Source organism: Triticum aestivum, chromosome 4A (genome assembly GCF_018294505.1).
Source record: "Triticum aestivum cultivar Chinese Spring chromosome 4A, IWGSC CS RefSeq v2.1, whole genome shotgun sequence".
Taxonomy (NCBI): Eukaryota; Viridiplantae; Streptophyta; class Magnoliopsida; order Poales; family Poaceae; genus Triticum; species Triticum aestivum.
The window spans coordinates 483,185,317-483,200,871 of NC_057803.1; positions in this window are offsets into that span (position 1 = coordinate 483,185,317).

Here is a 15,555-nt window from a genome sequence, read left to right on the forward strand (position 1 = left end):
CCTCAACAAACGGTCGGGTCGTAAAATAATCTCAATCCCCTCAAGACATCGAAAAAACCCAAAAAAACTCAGTTCAATCATACATATGACATAAGTACTAAAAAAAGCAGGATCAGTCAGGCCACTCACACCACTACGACACCAAATTTCAAAACCGCACGCCGTATGAAATTACATTTCAGTTCACACAGCACTAAACCATAAGTGCACTAAAATGAGAATACAAAAACTATAAAGGCCTGACTTTGGTAAGTACAGATGAAAATAAAATAAGTACCAGTTTTGAGAAACAACTCCCGGGGCACTGAAAAATGTCTTCAGATAAACTAGTCTATAAAACTTTAGTGGAAAAACAAATACTTAACATCCTCAGGGAAAAACATCACAAAGCATACGTCACCTAAACAGTCCAAAATGTCGTCATCACCACCCCTGAGACGTGCAAGTGGGATTTAGCAGGTCATAAATACAGCTTGACAAGACAAGTCAGTGCAACAGTAAAACCATTTGAATTGGACGGTTGCCTCTTCAAGGCCACCACCCGCGCCACCCACTGAGCGGTTGCCACAAGGGACTGCAAACGGGCACCCCCATGACGACCACACCCACGCCCCTGACGAACCGCCTCCCACACATCCCCGTCGACGCACTGCAAAATACCCCATCGTCTTCCATCTCTGCCTCATTCCCAGAAACCACCATTGCCGCTTCAATCTCCACTGCACACAAAACACAAACTTCTCTCTCCCAAGCCCACAGTCGCCGCAGGAAGGCGATGGCGGACGAACCATCCACCAAGCGTCATCATGGCGAGCCGTCGGACAAGAGCAGCGACCTCATCGACGTTCACGTCCCCGGTGAGAAGCACGAGTACATAAGAACCCTCACAGGGGTTGAGCTCCACGGCAAAGAGACGCTGGAGATCGTCTGCACCAGCGAACCAGACAAGGCCGACGAGGTGATGAGCAGGCTCAGGATGAAGGGCGGCGGCTTGTATCCGAGCTTCATCGGAGTTGATGTGGAGTTCACCAGGGATGATGAACCTCCACAGATGGCGGCAGACCTGCAGTTGTGCATCGAGGAACTCGGCTTGGTTTACCACATCGCAGCAGCCACAAAATGGTAACCCATAGTATTGTTCATTCATCTGTTGTACTAGTACTACTCACTAGAAACTTCATTAAACTAGTTTCCCAACTAGATGAACTACTATACTTTGTGAAGTGTATGCACGAGTACATGTTTCTCAACTTACATGCAATTCTGAAACTGTGAAGTGGATTGTTTCACCAGATTAGCATCTGAAAAAAATGTTTATAGAATTCTGAACTTGATGCACCAAATTAATTTCTGAAAATGATGTGCTAGCATAGATTATGATCTTGATGCACTAGTATAGTTATATAGAATTGATGTATTAAAAGATGTTTGGTGAAGTGGTATAGGTCCATATCTTGATGCACATGTTTCTCAAATCAATTCCTGAACTTCATATAGAATTGATGCACAAAGATGTATCAAGCACTGGTATAGGTCTTTTATTCAACCAAAAAAGAAAACTAAACTTGAATCAAGCAGCACATATATCATTGAATCTATTAAAATGATTCTTGAATTTGGTGAAGCATTTGGTGAAGCACTCAAGACAGCAAAAAAGAAAAATAACATGGTGTGGTTGAATTTAATTTCAGGACATTGTGTACTAGTTTCTGGACTACATTCATCCATGACTTATACTATATAGCATCTATCTCATGGATTATCACTTTCAAAAACAAAAAACAGAAGAATTAAATATTCAAAAAAGAACACTAACCTTCAATGTGTGTCTCCCCCCTTGCAGGCCCAAGCGCCTCAAACAGTTCCTGCAGGAGGAGAAATTGTACACATTTGTCGGTTTCAGCATTGGAGGCGACAAGCGGATGCTGAACAGGTCTGGTTTGGAGATCAACCCCAACAACTTCGTCGACATGCAGCACAAGTGGAAAGATCCACACACCACCAAATACTTCAACTCCTTGGCCGATGTTGCAGGCGGCGTCATCCACCCATCCTACAAAGGCATGAAGAATAAGATGGACAAGGGAGAACACAAAAAGTGGGGGACCAGCCCGCTGCCAGACAACCTCATCACGTACACAGGAATAGATGCGTACGCCACATACAAGTCATGGAAGAACATCGACAACATCGTGACAGGTTGGGATATTTCAGAAGAGCAGGAAGCTGACCCCTACTACCACTGCAACTTCGCGGGATGAGGATGCATGAAAGTCTGCATTCGTGTTGCTCGCACTTTTGCCTGTCCTTAATATTGTTGTTTCAGATTTGTAGTTTGCTTTTGTTATGTTGAACCAGCTACCTTATGTTATGTGTGTCAGGGTTTGCACAAGTTTGCCTATTTATATCACGTACATCGTTTGCTTATGTCAGTCAACAAGTTTGCTAGCTTCCTATTTTTGTTCATCCATCATTTGAAGTTGAAGTAGGTTGAAGTTGAAACTAGTCATGCAGAAACAAAAAATCATACATGGATATTTTCACAAAAAAACAAAAACAGTGGCAGACTAACTAAGGACAACAGCAAAATAGTAGAATTGGACGCTCAGTACAGCTTAGACATTTATGGTAGTACTATCACACTAAGAAAATTCAGTTTTTAGTTTCAGAAGAACACTAAAAAGACTAAGTTTCAGCCGAGGACTACTAACAACATCGTGCAAATAGTAGTTAGAAATTTACTAAGTACTGCAACAGGAAAAGCAAAGAACAATCAGTACACATTTCCAAGCCACTAGCATGCTAGGACTGAGAGTTCTGGTACACTTGAACAAACGGTACATTCATTCTACAAAATATAAAAAGGAATGGGAAGCTTCAGTTCACATTCCATAAAACATTGACACACTCAAGAATAACACTAATAGTACAACTGAAATGTCAGTACAACTTAGTCTGTAAGGCAAGTACTATGATTATACAAAACATTGCCTTGAGAAGAACCACAGCCTAGAAAATAGGTCCCCCCGGAGACATATTTAAATGTAGCTAATTTAAACCAGTATTTAAATTTTACTATGAAGTTCAACTACTACAATTCAAAGAAGTTCAAACAAAATCTGGCTAGAGATGACGTAGCTACTTGGTCGTAAATAAGTTCAATCACAAAAAAAACTTCAGTTCTAATACATTATATGAAATCAGTTCTACATAACAAGGAAGCGTCACTCCACTCACGCTAGATCCACAAGTGCCATCGTGACACCAAAATTTTAAAAGCCTAATGCTGAACGACATTACAATTCAGTACCAACATAACTATACTATAAGTATAGGAAAAAGAGGGTACATAAACTATAAAGGTCCAACCTAGGTTGGGACAGATGAAAAATAAATGATAAATCTCACTTTTCCCAGCAACAACTCGCAATGAACTTGGGAAGGCGTGTTTTCAGTTCAACTAGTTTACAAGACTTCAGTAGTAAAAATAGAACTTAACCAGAACGAATTCCCAATGAAACATACACAAGTGATATATCACACAACTATCAAAAATCAAAGACATCCAAAACACTACAATCAAAGCCTACAATGCTTTCAAGAGATATATCACACAACTATCCATTTCACTACACGAATGATGACCATTTCTTCTATGCACCAGGAGCCAAAGGCTGAAACTCCTTGGGAAGCTCCGTCACCAGAAGCTGGTTATTCCGGTTGAACACAACTCTATACAGATCCTCAGCCTTCCAATCAACAATACGAGGCTACAAAGCAATGAAACAAATTATCAAGAAAATCATGACACATTAAAAAGAAGAACACACAATCAGCCAAAACACGGAAAAGTGAAAAGCTCAACTAGAACCCACATCTTTAACTCGAATGTTCCCAACGATCTTTTCACCATAATAGGATCCTGCATACTTCAAAGTATAATGGCCACATTCATTCGCCCCTTGAAGTGGAACCTTCACAAATGTTGGTTTCTTTGCAAAAAGCTCCCATTTGGGCAGCTTACTTGCATTGTACTGAGCATCACCATACACATCCTTCATTACTTGGACCATCCTGGAGATCTGTAAGAAAAGAAAAGAAACCACACATTTTTAGGTCTAAGAAAAAAGCAGAAACAAAGATGCAAAAAAATTAATCCAGTACAGATAATAAATGTCACTCACAATCTTCTCGCAGTCTTTATGATAGGTGTTCTTTGAAGGACGATGGTTCTTCGGATAAGGTAAAGGGTCAAGTTTGTCGATGCTACTTCGGTACCGATTCATGACATATAAGGAAAAGTGGTTCACTTTCTTATCCTTTGGTAAAACCATAGGCTTGAATAGAGGCATCATGATCTAAAAAAAATGACCAAAAAAGAGATGTTAAATATTCAAAATAAAAACCAGCATGGCAACAAACAAATAAAACCAAAAATCAGCTAGTAGATCTCACAAGGTCGGCACTGAGCAAGTCTTCATTATCTTTAACATAGCTCTTGAAATCTCTCACTGCACTCTTCACATTAAACTCTTTATTTTCATCACCGTAAAACGTACAGTCAAGCACAACCTGCAAAAAAAGCCAAAAAAGAAATACACAGGGGGAAAGGATAAACAAAGCAAGGTATTATCAAAACTCGTAAAAGAAAATAGGCGTTCTTGTCTAAGAGAAACAAATGATCTGGTTGGTTACCATGATGAAATATGGACTCAGCAATACCCTTTTCCCAGACGCAAAATCAACATTTCTATCGGGATCTTTCTTCCAATCATCAATAAGGAAGTCCATTACATCACCCTCCATCATTTGCCTAGGTGCAAAAACTTCCCAGATGTGTTTCCCAGTGAAGCTGCTTACGCTACCATCAGGCTGAGGTATCATTGAGAATGTATTGCTGCAGCACGGACAAGAACAAAAAGCAGGGGAAGCAAAGATAAGGCATTCATAGCAGTTCAAGTTGTATAAAAAGTAACAGTTCAGGTCATATCTATCTAGTAGTTACAAACAAAAGAGGAAAAGAAGATGAAACGTAATGAGGGATACTCACTTGGCATACTTCTCACATGCTTCATCGCTAAGCAACAGATTATACAACTTGCGAGCCTTGTCCAGGTGAGGGAATCTATGAGGCTAAAGCTGCTGCACAGGGGAGCAAAACTTTATAGGAGCTCTGGGTGCACGCTTCGTGCTTGTAACATTGCCAGAATCCAAAGCAGGATCCTTCCTAGCACCACCAGCTCTGTGAGCCACTATTCCAGCAAGTGGGGATAAACCCTTGGCAGCAGTAGTGCTCCTAGTGACTCTTCCCATGCCAGCAATCTTGTCAAACGCATCATCATCGATGTCTATCAATTCCACAATGGGATTCTTGGGTGTAGAGGGGCTCTCTGCACAAGCAGCCATAGAACCTTTCAGAGCTCCCAACCGCCCCTTAAGAACACTAGACCTTGTCTTTTCTGGAGAATGCCACTGGCTAAGATCAATAGATACACGCTCGAGCTCCAAGAACTGGCTGCCAAAGATCCTGTAGTCATGCTTATTAAGATCCAGCCACTCACCTGCAAAAATAAAGAAAAGAAAAGAAAGCATCAAGGGTAAAGTTCAAATACACAAATCATGAGAGTACCAATCAAAGAAGTACAAGTTGCAAAAAATTACAAAAGGTCATGCATTACGTACAGGGTTTGATGCCAAACAAACCATGGAAGTCAACATCAAACACATCGCTAGTTACGCAGGTGTACAGAAAAGTCTTCCTAATGTCAAGAATGTCTTCGTGGATGTAATCTAACATTTCAATCACACCATCCTCCCGGCAATGATAGCTCTTGCAGCTTTGTAGCATAAAGAATCCACAATCATGCCTGTTAACAAAAGAAAAAATAGAATGGGTACATCACAAATCCGAAAAGACAGTAACACCACCCTCCAAGCAACAAAAACAACTAACAAAAACTCATTAAAAACGGATACTCACGTGTTTTTCTGCTGCGGCACCCGCACAAACTCGCAAGAGAAACCATCAATATGCGCCGGCGAGAACGGTTTCGCTTGTCTACACTAGACTCCCTCCAAACCTTCTTTATGTTATCTGTCATATTCCTTAAGAATCTAACTGCATCAGTCCAGGTTTCATCGCGCAGTGAATCAAGACACTCAAAACGACGGAACCTCAAATTCAGAACAATCAAGCACCAATGCCCAGATTCTTCTCTAGGCTTCATGGTAGCCGCAATGGACGGCAGATCAAAAGAAGGGAAGAGAAGCTGACAAAAAATCATAGAGGAAAAATGAATTTAACAAAACATAATGAAACAAAAAATTCAGCCTCCAAACAATAAAATAAAAGAAGAAAAGTGAAATTCTGAAGTACAAACAAAAAAATAAGATAATCATAAGTTGTAATTGAGTAAGCAAAACACTACAAAAAAATATATGCTACTCTAGTTAAAATTGCAACAAACATATCAGTTCAATTTCCTTGCGACAATAAGTTCAGCTTCACACAAAAGAAGCACACATCATTTATAAGTGCATGGCTAAAAGCAGGCTGCTCAAGTTCTTTCCACCACCTCCTAAACTTGCAAGAAAAACATGATAGTTCTAGTTCATGAGTACAAAGAGTACAAGTTCACCTACTTGGTCAAAACCATCAGCGCACGATCTCGTAAACCAATTTAGCACATTGAAATCAATATTTCCATCACGGATCTTGGTCTGTTGTACAAAAAGAACAACAACAGTTAGAAAATTGGCAAAAACAAGTTATCATCCTGTCTACAAAAGCAAAATACTCACCGTCACCCATCTGGGAACTATCAACTTGTCAGTGTCTCGGTACTTCTAACGTAGAGAATATAAAACAATGTCAGCACTGTCTGAGTTGAGCATGCCAGTGGGGACAAACGCTTTAGCAATAGAACTGACGGTGTCCTGGACTAGGGGGTACTCACCACGTCATCTCCCGATCTGCTAGATTGGGACAAGGACCCCCATGGCCATATACTCATGGGCCAGTTCGGGCAGTTGCCACATACATGGAAGATTCCACAAGACTTGGTGATCAAGACAAGGACTCCTCCCCACCGGCGTATTCGGCTAGGACTCTTGTTATCCTAGGCCTCTGGTGCATTATATAAACCGAGGCCAGGCTAGTCGATAGATCATATACAACAATCATACCATAGGCTAGCTTCTAGGGTTTTAGCCTCTATGATCTCGTGGTAGATCAACTCTTGTACTACCCATATCATCAATATTAATCAAGCAGGACGTAGGGTTTTACCTCCATCAAGAGGGCCCGAACCTGGGTAAAACATTGTGTCCCTTGCCTCTTGTTGCCATCGATCCTAGACGCACAGTTCGGGACCCCCTACCCGAGATACGTCGGTTTTGACACCAACATTGGTGCTTTCATTGAGAGTTCCGTTGTGTGATCGGCAAAAGGATCGATGGCTCGTCTACAGGTCAACTGCGATGCCGGCATCTTCGTCGCCGGCTCGACTGGTCGCCTTGGCTCGACCGAGGACCGTGCTCCATCTCCGATCGTCATGTTCGGACGAGGACCTTCATCAACATCAACTCGGATCTCTATCAAGATCATGGAGGAATCATCCATGGAGCTCGGGGGCTCAACGTCAACATTGTCGTCGGGCGACCGTACTGTTTTTCCGAACAACAAACTTGTATCTACTTCCACCACCTCTTAGAGGATCGCTTTGATGATTCCTTTGGTGAATTGTGCGGAATTGAGTCTACAACAACCATGCAAAATTTCGTCGAGTTCCGATGGAGGAATCTTCGACAATCTATGATATACCGGAGCCCTGTGAAATCTGGACGGGAATCTGGACGAGTTTAGGGCGTGGTCTCCAGAGCCTAGCTCGGAGGTCCTTTGGAAGATCCAACCGTTCATATACTGCGGAATTCCCATATCTACCACCCCTCCAAATTTCAGCTCGATCCGACGGTTCAAACTCCAGGAACCCTCCGATGAGTGGATCAATTTTCGGATACATTTTCTGCGCGAATACTGATCCGACCCGAATTCATGTTTCTTTATGAACGTGACATTGGACAACCTTTTTAGAGGAACTCTCTTCTAGGGTATTGTGCGTTGTTTTTAAACACATGCCCGTAAATTTTTAAGCCTTCCCTGAGGTCACCTTCATCATCATGCTGGTGTCAAACCAGTCCGGCGATATTGCTCCAAGGCTGCCGACCTGCGCTAGACACGTCGTCACTTTGTTGAGCCGAGCTCAACTTCTTCGGATCATCATCTCGGCAAGCCGAACAAGAGTCCGGCATCGCGAAGGATAAATCATCACCAACATCGCCGCCCCACAGATTACATGGAGCGGGCATACCGGCATCGCCGCACGGTCACTTCATCAAGCCGGCATCGACCACGTCACGACCTGCATCAGCAGGGCCGCACTATTGCTTCTTCAAGCTGGTGTCCATCACGTCGACCTACTTCGACTCATCGGCTGACATCGAGGCTTCGACATCTCGGCTGGACCGGGGGCTTCACCATCTCTTCATCAACCTACTCCGGAGACTTCGGCGTCACTAGCCGACCAGCTCCGTCACGTTAGCTGGACCGAGGGCTTTGCCTCGGCGAGCCAACCTTTGCCAGCATCGCCATACCGTCGCTTTATCGCCCATCAGGCAATGGGTGTGCGGATTGAGTCCCAATTTTGGGAATCACCTTTCTTCGGATTGCTACAACAAATAAACCAGGTGCTATTAATCCTAGTATTTTTTGCTTGTTTGGGTTTATTTTCCAAGGAATTATTACTCTCTTTTGTCCATCATCTGTACACAAGTCTATCAAATGATGGTCGCATTAACGACGGTCGCATGGTGTTCAGTCAGTTTCCGTACATAGTCCGGCGAACGCTGCATTCGGAACTCGGACCGACCTATGAATTCAAGCTTTGCCACGCCTTTACCGCATCACGCCGACGCCCTGCATCAACATTGACATTTTATTACTCACTTTGCATAAATTATTTATTATGCAACGATTTTTTTAATTATTATTATTACTATTATCTCCGGTTTGCACTATTTTTTGTGCACAGGAAAATGATCCGGGGACTTCGTCGTCACTCTGCCGGTCTGCATTGACCGTGCTATGTCACCACTTCGGCGTGTCAAGCTCTCCGCTCCGCCACCTCGGGACCGGCTTGGGGGATGGAACCTTGTCCCGCATCAAGCTTGGACCGCGTCATCAATGTCGAACACATTAACCAGCTAAGTCGCTTTCATGCTCAAAGTTTTAATTTTTAACTTGTGTTCGGTTCGACCAAGCATTATACTTTTTTGGAAAAAAAGTATCTTGTAAAAAATTTCCTTGTCCAAACTTTGTTTGTGACACACATATTCAAATACCCCGTTTATTTGGGGGCTTCCTTTATGAAGCTTTTCCTCTTGCATATGATTATACTTGTACGGCTTCGTTCCTTGTTCGTGTATTACGCCAGAATATGCACCATATTGACTTAAGAGATTTGCAAGCTGGGTTGCCTGGCTCCTGTGCTTACCCCTATGTTCCCGATCGTTCGACTAGGGAGTAAAGGGAGCACCTCTGCGATTGTCACGACCGGGTCCTCCGAGCTCTGACCTCAGACTGGGTGAAGCCGAAAGCTAGCGCTCTTATTGTTTTCAATCATGGTCGGCACATAACGGAACTCATGAGTACAAAAAATCTATTGCACAAGTCTCATAGCAATAATGAGCACCGAAGAAAGGTATCGGTGGGGGTACTATTTTCTTTGAAGATGCTTCTTACACTTCGTCTGTAATATAGCATAAGTTCCCTGAGCGCGCTTTGTCTGCTACAGCCTTATGGCCCGGTTGCCTGGTTATCGGAAACACTGTCGATATTCTTGACAGGTGGAGTACCTAACACTTTTCGGTCCTTGACCGAAGAGGGAGAAGCCGACGGTCGGTTAAGACGCGTTTAAAGTTCGGTTGAACAAAGATATGATATTAGTACTTCGGTACAAACAATCATTATACATAAAATTCTTTTACCCAAGTCACTTGGGGGCTCTTAAATTTATATGAGCCATTTTATAATAAGTGTTCTTCTTCTTAGCTGTTGCAAAGTTTTTATTACTATTATTATTCATCACTCCTTTTTTCGACACGAGTGTGTGGTCACTAGCCGGGGAGCCTAATTTCTCTCTCAAAGCCGCTAGAGTTTAGTTTGCTAAACTGGCCTAATGAGAAGTACTCCGCCTTCGGGATAGGAGGTTGAAGCCGTAGGCTGACCCGCTTGATGTCTTGAGATAGGATGTGACATGTTAAAGCACGATATAAGCACTTTTTTTTCTAAGACCAATTTTCGTATTGGCACCGCAACACTTGATCTTGTTCGGACGTCAACATTTTTACTGACGTTTTTTGGTTTTCCAACCTTATGACACTTTTAAATTATTTGTGTGTTTTCAGCACAAGTCTCGCAGTGCAACGCCGGACACCTTTAGAGATTCGGCAAAAACATTCTCGGATATTGCTATATATGCATTGATTTATAATTGTGTCTTCGGTCAATAGTTGGGTTTCCCGGCTCCTGTGCTTGCCTCCTACGTTCCGCTTTGTTCGGCTAGGTGTGCAAAGGGAGAACCACTGCGATTGTGCTTCCATCTCACATGGTTAAGCACCTCAGTGGAGAAAGCCGAAAACTGACTGTCACAATAAGCGTAAACTGGTCATCGATCCAATGACGATGTTAAATGATGGACCATTCATAACAATGGCCAAAGTGTTTACGGCTTGACCTCGACTGTCGCCGAACACTACCGGGGGCTATTAACTGGCCTCCCAAACTAAATCCTCGATATTTTGCTCTTATATTAGAGCTGAGGTTTCATGATCATGCTTAGCATGACAACCCAAAGAAAGGAACCGATAGCGGGACTATTTTCTTTGGAAGACATTTCTTATGTTAAACAGTAATATAACATATCTCTCTGCGTACCTTTGTTTATAAAACCGTATGGCCAGATTGCCTTGTTTGTCGTAAATCTTTGCCCTCATAAAGGCCTTATAAAGTAGGACAAACACTCCTCGGCTACTAGCTGAGGAGGTGGAAGCTGATGGTCGGTCAACAAAGTTTTGTACAATGCGGATCCGAGCATTAATGATGTAACGTACTTGCATACATAGAGTCATTACACATAAATTGTGATTTTACTATGGATATCGATCCTTAATTCGGCCACCCGTGCCCGCATTAAGGCTCGGGGGCTACTGAGCTTCGGGCTTATTATTTAAAAATATTAAAGGGGCACATCGATCCCCTGATCTGTTGTTGCCACCCGATTAGTGTCTCGGGGGCTACTGCATTGCCTGTTCAATGCAGAAAATTTTAAGTGCAATACAGTTGCCGAGGAGATTTTGATCCTCGGGTTGGTCGGCCGCACCCTACCTGAGTCTCGAGGACTGAGCACGCCGCTTTTTGTGTCCCGAAGTATTCTGCCGAGCTAGGACTTGATCCTCAGGCTGATTTTGCAAATCAACCTGAGTCTCAGCGGCTACTGGGATCAGCGGTCTTACGTCATCCTTCAGGTGCATCTCGGGTTTTAGACTGATACACACCTTGAGGGCTACTGGCTATGTATCTCGGCAGAGAATAAATTGCACCAATAAAAAATATTGACAAAAAATCGGCCCACAGTCGGGGTGGTGCACCACCTCGGAAGCAGTCCGGCATAAAGCTCGGGCGCTAGTGGCTAGCTCCGTAGAGGGCATTTCCGGCATTAAGCTCGGCTAAACTCCTTCAACTTTTTTGAACCAAGGTGATATGACACCTCAGATATAGTCCAGCGTTGGAGCTCAGATATATTTTGGTGTTGGAGATCGGATACATTTCGGCGTTGGAGCTCGAAAACAGTCCGGCATTGGTGCTCGGCTGCAAAAAATACCTCGAATACAGTCCGGCGTTAGAACTCGGACGCAAGAGGACACTGCCTCCCGGGAACAACTTCAAACCCGAGCTATGGCATAAAAATAACAAGGCATTGATAAAGGCCGGAAACTTAAAGGGGCTCCTCGGATACCCGACGTGTAAACTCGTCGAATGCATTTCGGCAATCCTCAAGATTGAAGATGAGAAGATTTGTTGAACCAGTTTTCAAGACCGACAACCGAAGATGAAGAACAGTTCGGGAGAATCAGGAGCGTCTCTAACTTGAAGACCGGTTCAGGGGGCTACTGACGGTGTCCTGGACTAGGGGGTACTCATCACGTCATCTCTCGATCTGCTAGATTGGGACGAGGACCCCCATGGCCGTATACTCATGGGCTAGTTCGGGCAGTTGCCGCATACATGGAAGATTCCACAAGATTTGGTGATCAAGACAAGGACTCCTCCCCACCTGCGTATTCGGTTGGACTCTTGTTATCCTAGGCCTCTAGTGCATTATATAAACCGAGGCCAGGCTAGTCGATAGATCATATACAACAATCATACCATAGGCTAGCTTCTAGGGTTTTAGCCTCTACGATCTCGTGGTAGATCAACTCTTGTAATACCCATATCATCAATATTAATCAAGCAGGACGTAGGGTTTTACCTCCATCAAGAGGGCCTGAACCTGGGTAAAACATTGTGTCCCTTGCCTCCTGTTACCATCGATCCTAGACGCACAGTTCGGGACCCCCTGTTGGGGAACGTAGTAATTTCAAAATTTTCCTACGCACACGCAAGATCATGGTGATGCATAGCAACAAGAGGGGAGAGTGTTGTCCATGTACCCTCGTAGACCGAAAGCAGAAGCGTTAGCACAACGCGGTTGATGTAGTCGTACGTCTTCACGATCCGACCGATCAAGTACCGAATGCACGGCACCTCCGAGTTCTGCACACGTTCAACTCGATGACGTCCCTCGAACTCCGATCCAGCCGAGTGTTGAGGGAGAGTTTCATCAGCACGATGGCGTGGTGACGATGATGATGTTCTACCGACGGAGGGCTTCGCCTAAGCACCGCTACGATATGATCGAGGTGGATTATGGTGGAGGGGGCACCGCACACGGCTAAGAGATCAAGAGATCAATTGTTGTGTCTTTGGGGTGCCCCCTGCCCCCATATATAAAGGAGTGGAGGAGGGGAGGGCCGGCCCTCTCTATGGCGCGCCCTAGGGGAGTCCTACTCCCAACGGGAGTAGGATTCCCCCTTTCCTAGTAGAACTAGGAACCCTTCCAAGTAGTAGGAGTAGGAGGGAAGGAAAGGGAAGGGAAAAGGAGAAGGAAGGAAGGGGGCACCCCTCCTCCCTAGTCCAATTCGGACCAGCCCATGGGGAGGGGTGCAGCCACCCTTTGAGGCCTTTCTCTCCATTCCCGTATGGCCCATTAAGGCCCAATACGAATTCCCGTAACTCCCCGGTACTCCCGAAAATACCCGAATCACTCGGAACCTTTCCGATGTCCGAATATAGTCGTCCAATATATCGATCTTTACGTCTCGACCATTTCGATACTCCTCGTCATGTCCCCGATCTCATCCGGGACTCCGAACTCCTTCGGTACATCAAAACACGTAAACTCATAATATAACCATCACCGGACTTTAAGCATGCGGACCCTACGGGTTCGAGAACTATGTAGACATGACCGAGACACGTCTCCGGTCAATAACCAATAGCAGAACCTGGATGCTCATATTGGCTCCTACATATTCTACGAAGATCTTTATCGGTCAAACCACATAACAACATACGTTGTTCCCTTTGTCATCGGTATGTTACTTGCCCGAGATTCGATCGTCGGTATCTCAATACCTAGTTCAATCTTGTTACCGGCAAGTCTCTTTACTCGTTCCGCAATACATCATCTCGCAACTAACTCATTAGTTGCAACGCTTGCAAGGCTTAGGTGATGTGCATTACCGAGAGGGCCCAGAGATACCTCTCCGACAACCGGAGTGACAAATCCTAATCTCGAAATACGCCAACCCAACAAGTACCTTCGGAGACACCTGTAGAGCACCTTTATAATCACCCAGTTACGTTGTAATGTTTGGTAGCACACAAAGTGTTCCTCCGGTAAACGGGAGTTGCATAATCTCATAGTCATAGGAACATGTATATGTCATGAAGAAAGCAATAGCAATAAACTAAACGATCAAGTACTAAGCTAACGGAATGGGTCAAGTCAATCACATCATTCTCCTAATGATGTGATCCCGTTAATGAAATGATAACTCATGTCTATGGTTAGGAAACATAACCATCTTTGATCAACGAGCTAGTCAAGTAGAGGCATACTAGTGACACTCTGTTTGTCTATGTATTCACACATGTATTATGTTTTCGGTTAATACAATTCTAGCATGAATAATAAACATTTATCATGATATAAGGAAATAAATAATAACTTTATTATTGCCTCTAGGGCATATTTCCTTCAGTCTCCCACTTGCACTAGAGTCAATAATCTAGTTCACATCGCCATGTGATTTAATACCAATAGTTCACATCACCATGTGATTAACACCCATAGTTCACATCGACATGTGACCAACACCCAAAGGGTTTACTAGAGTCAATAATCTAGTTCACATTGCTATGAGATTAACACCCAAAGAGTACTAAGGTGTGATCATGTTTTGCTTGTGAGAGAAGTTTAGTCAACGGGTCTGCCACATTCAGATTCGTAAGTATTTTGCAAATTTCTATGTCAACAATGCTCCACACGGAGCTACTCTAGCTAATTGCTCCCACTTTCAATATGTATCCAGATTGAGACTTAGAGTCATCTCGATCAGTGTCAAAACTTGCATCGACGTAACTCTTTACGACGAACCTTTTGTCACCTCCATAATCGAGAAACATATCCTTATTCCACTAAGGATAATTTTCGACCAATGTCCAGTGATCTACTCCTAGATCACTATTGTACTCCCTTGCCAAACTCGGGGCAGGGTATACAATAGGTCTGGTACACAGCATGTCATACTTTATGGAACCTATGGCTAAGGCATAGGGAATGACTTTCATTCTCTCTCTATCTTCTGTCGTGGTCGGGCTTTGAGTCTTACTCAACGTCACGCCTTGTAACACAAGCAAGAACTCTTTCTTTGATTGTTCCATTTTGAACTACTTCAAAATCTTATCAAGGTATGTAATCATTGAAAAACTTATCAAGCGTCTTGATCTATCTCTATAGATCTTGATGCTCAATATGTAAGTAGCTTCACCGAGGTCTTTCTTTGAAAAACTCCTTCCAAACATTCCTTTATGCTTTGCAGAATAATTCTACATTATCTCTGATCAACAATATGTCATTCACATATACTTATCAGAAATGTTGTAGTGCTCCCACTCACTTTCTTGTAAATACAGGCTTCACTGCAAGTCTATATAAAACTAAATGCTTTGATCAACTTATCAAAGAGTATATTCCAACTCTGATATGCTTGCACCAATCCATAGATGGATCGCTGGAGCTTGCATATTTTGTTAGTACCTTTAGGATTGACAAAACCTTCTGGTTGCATCATATACAACTCTTCTTTAATAAATCCATTAAGGAATGCAGT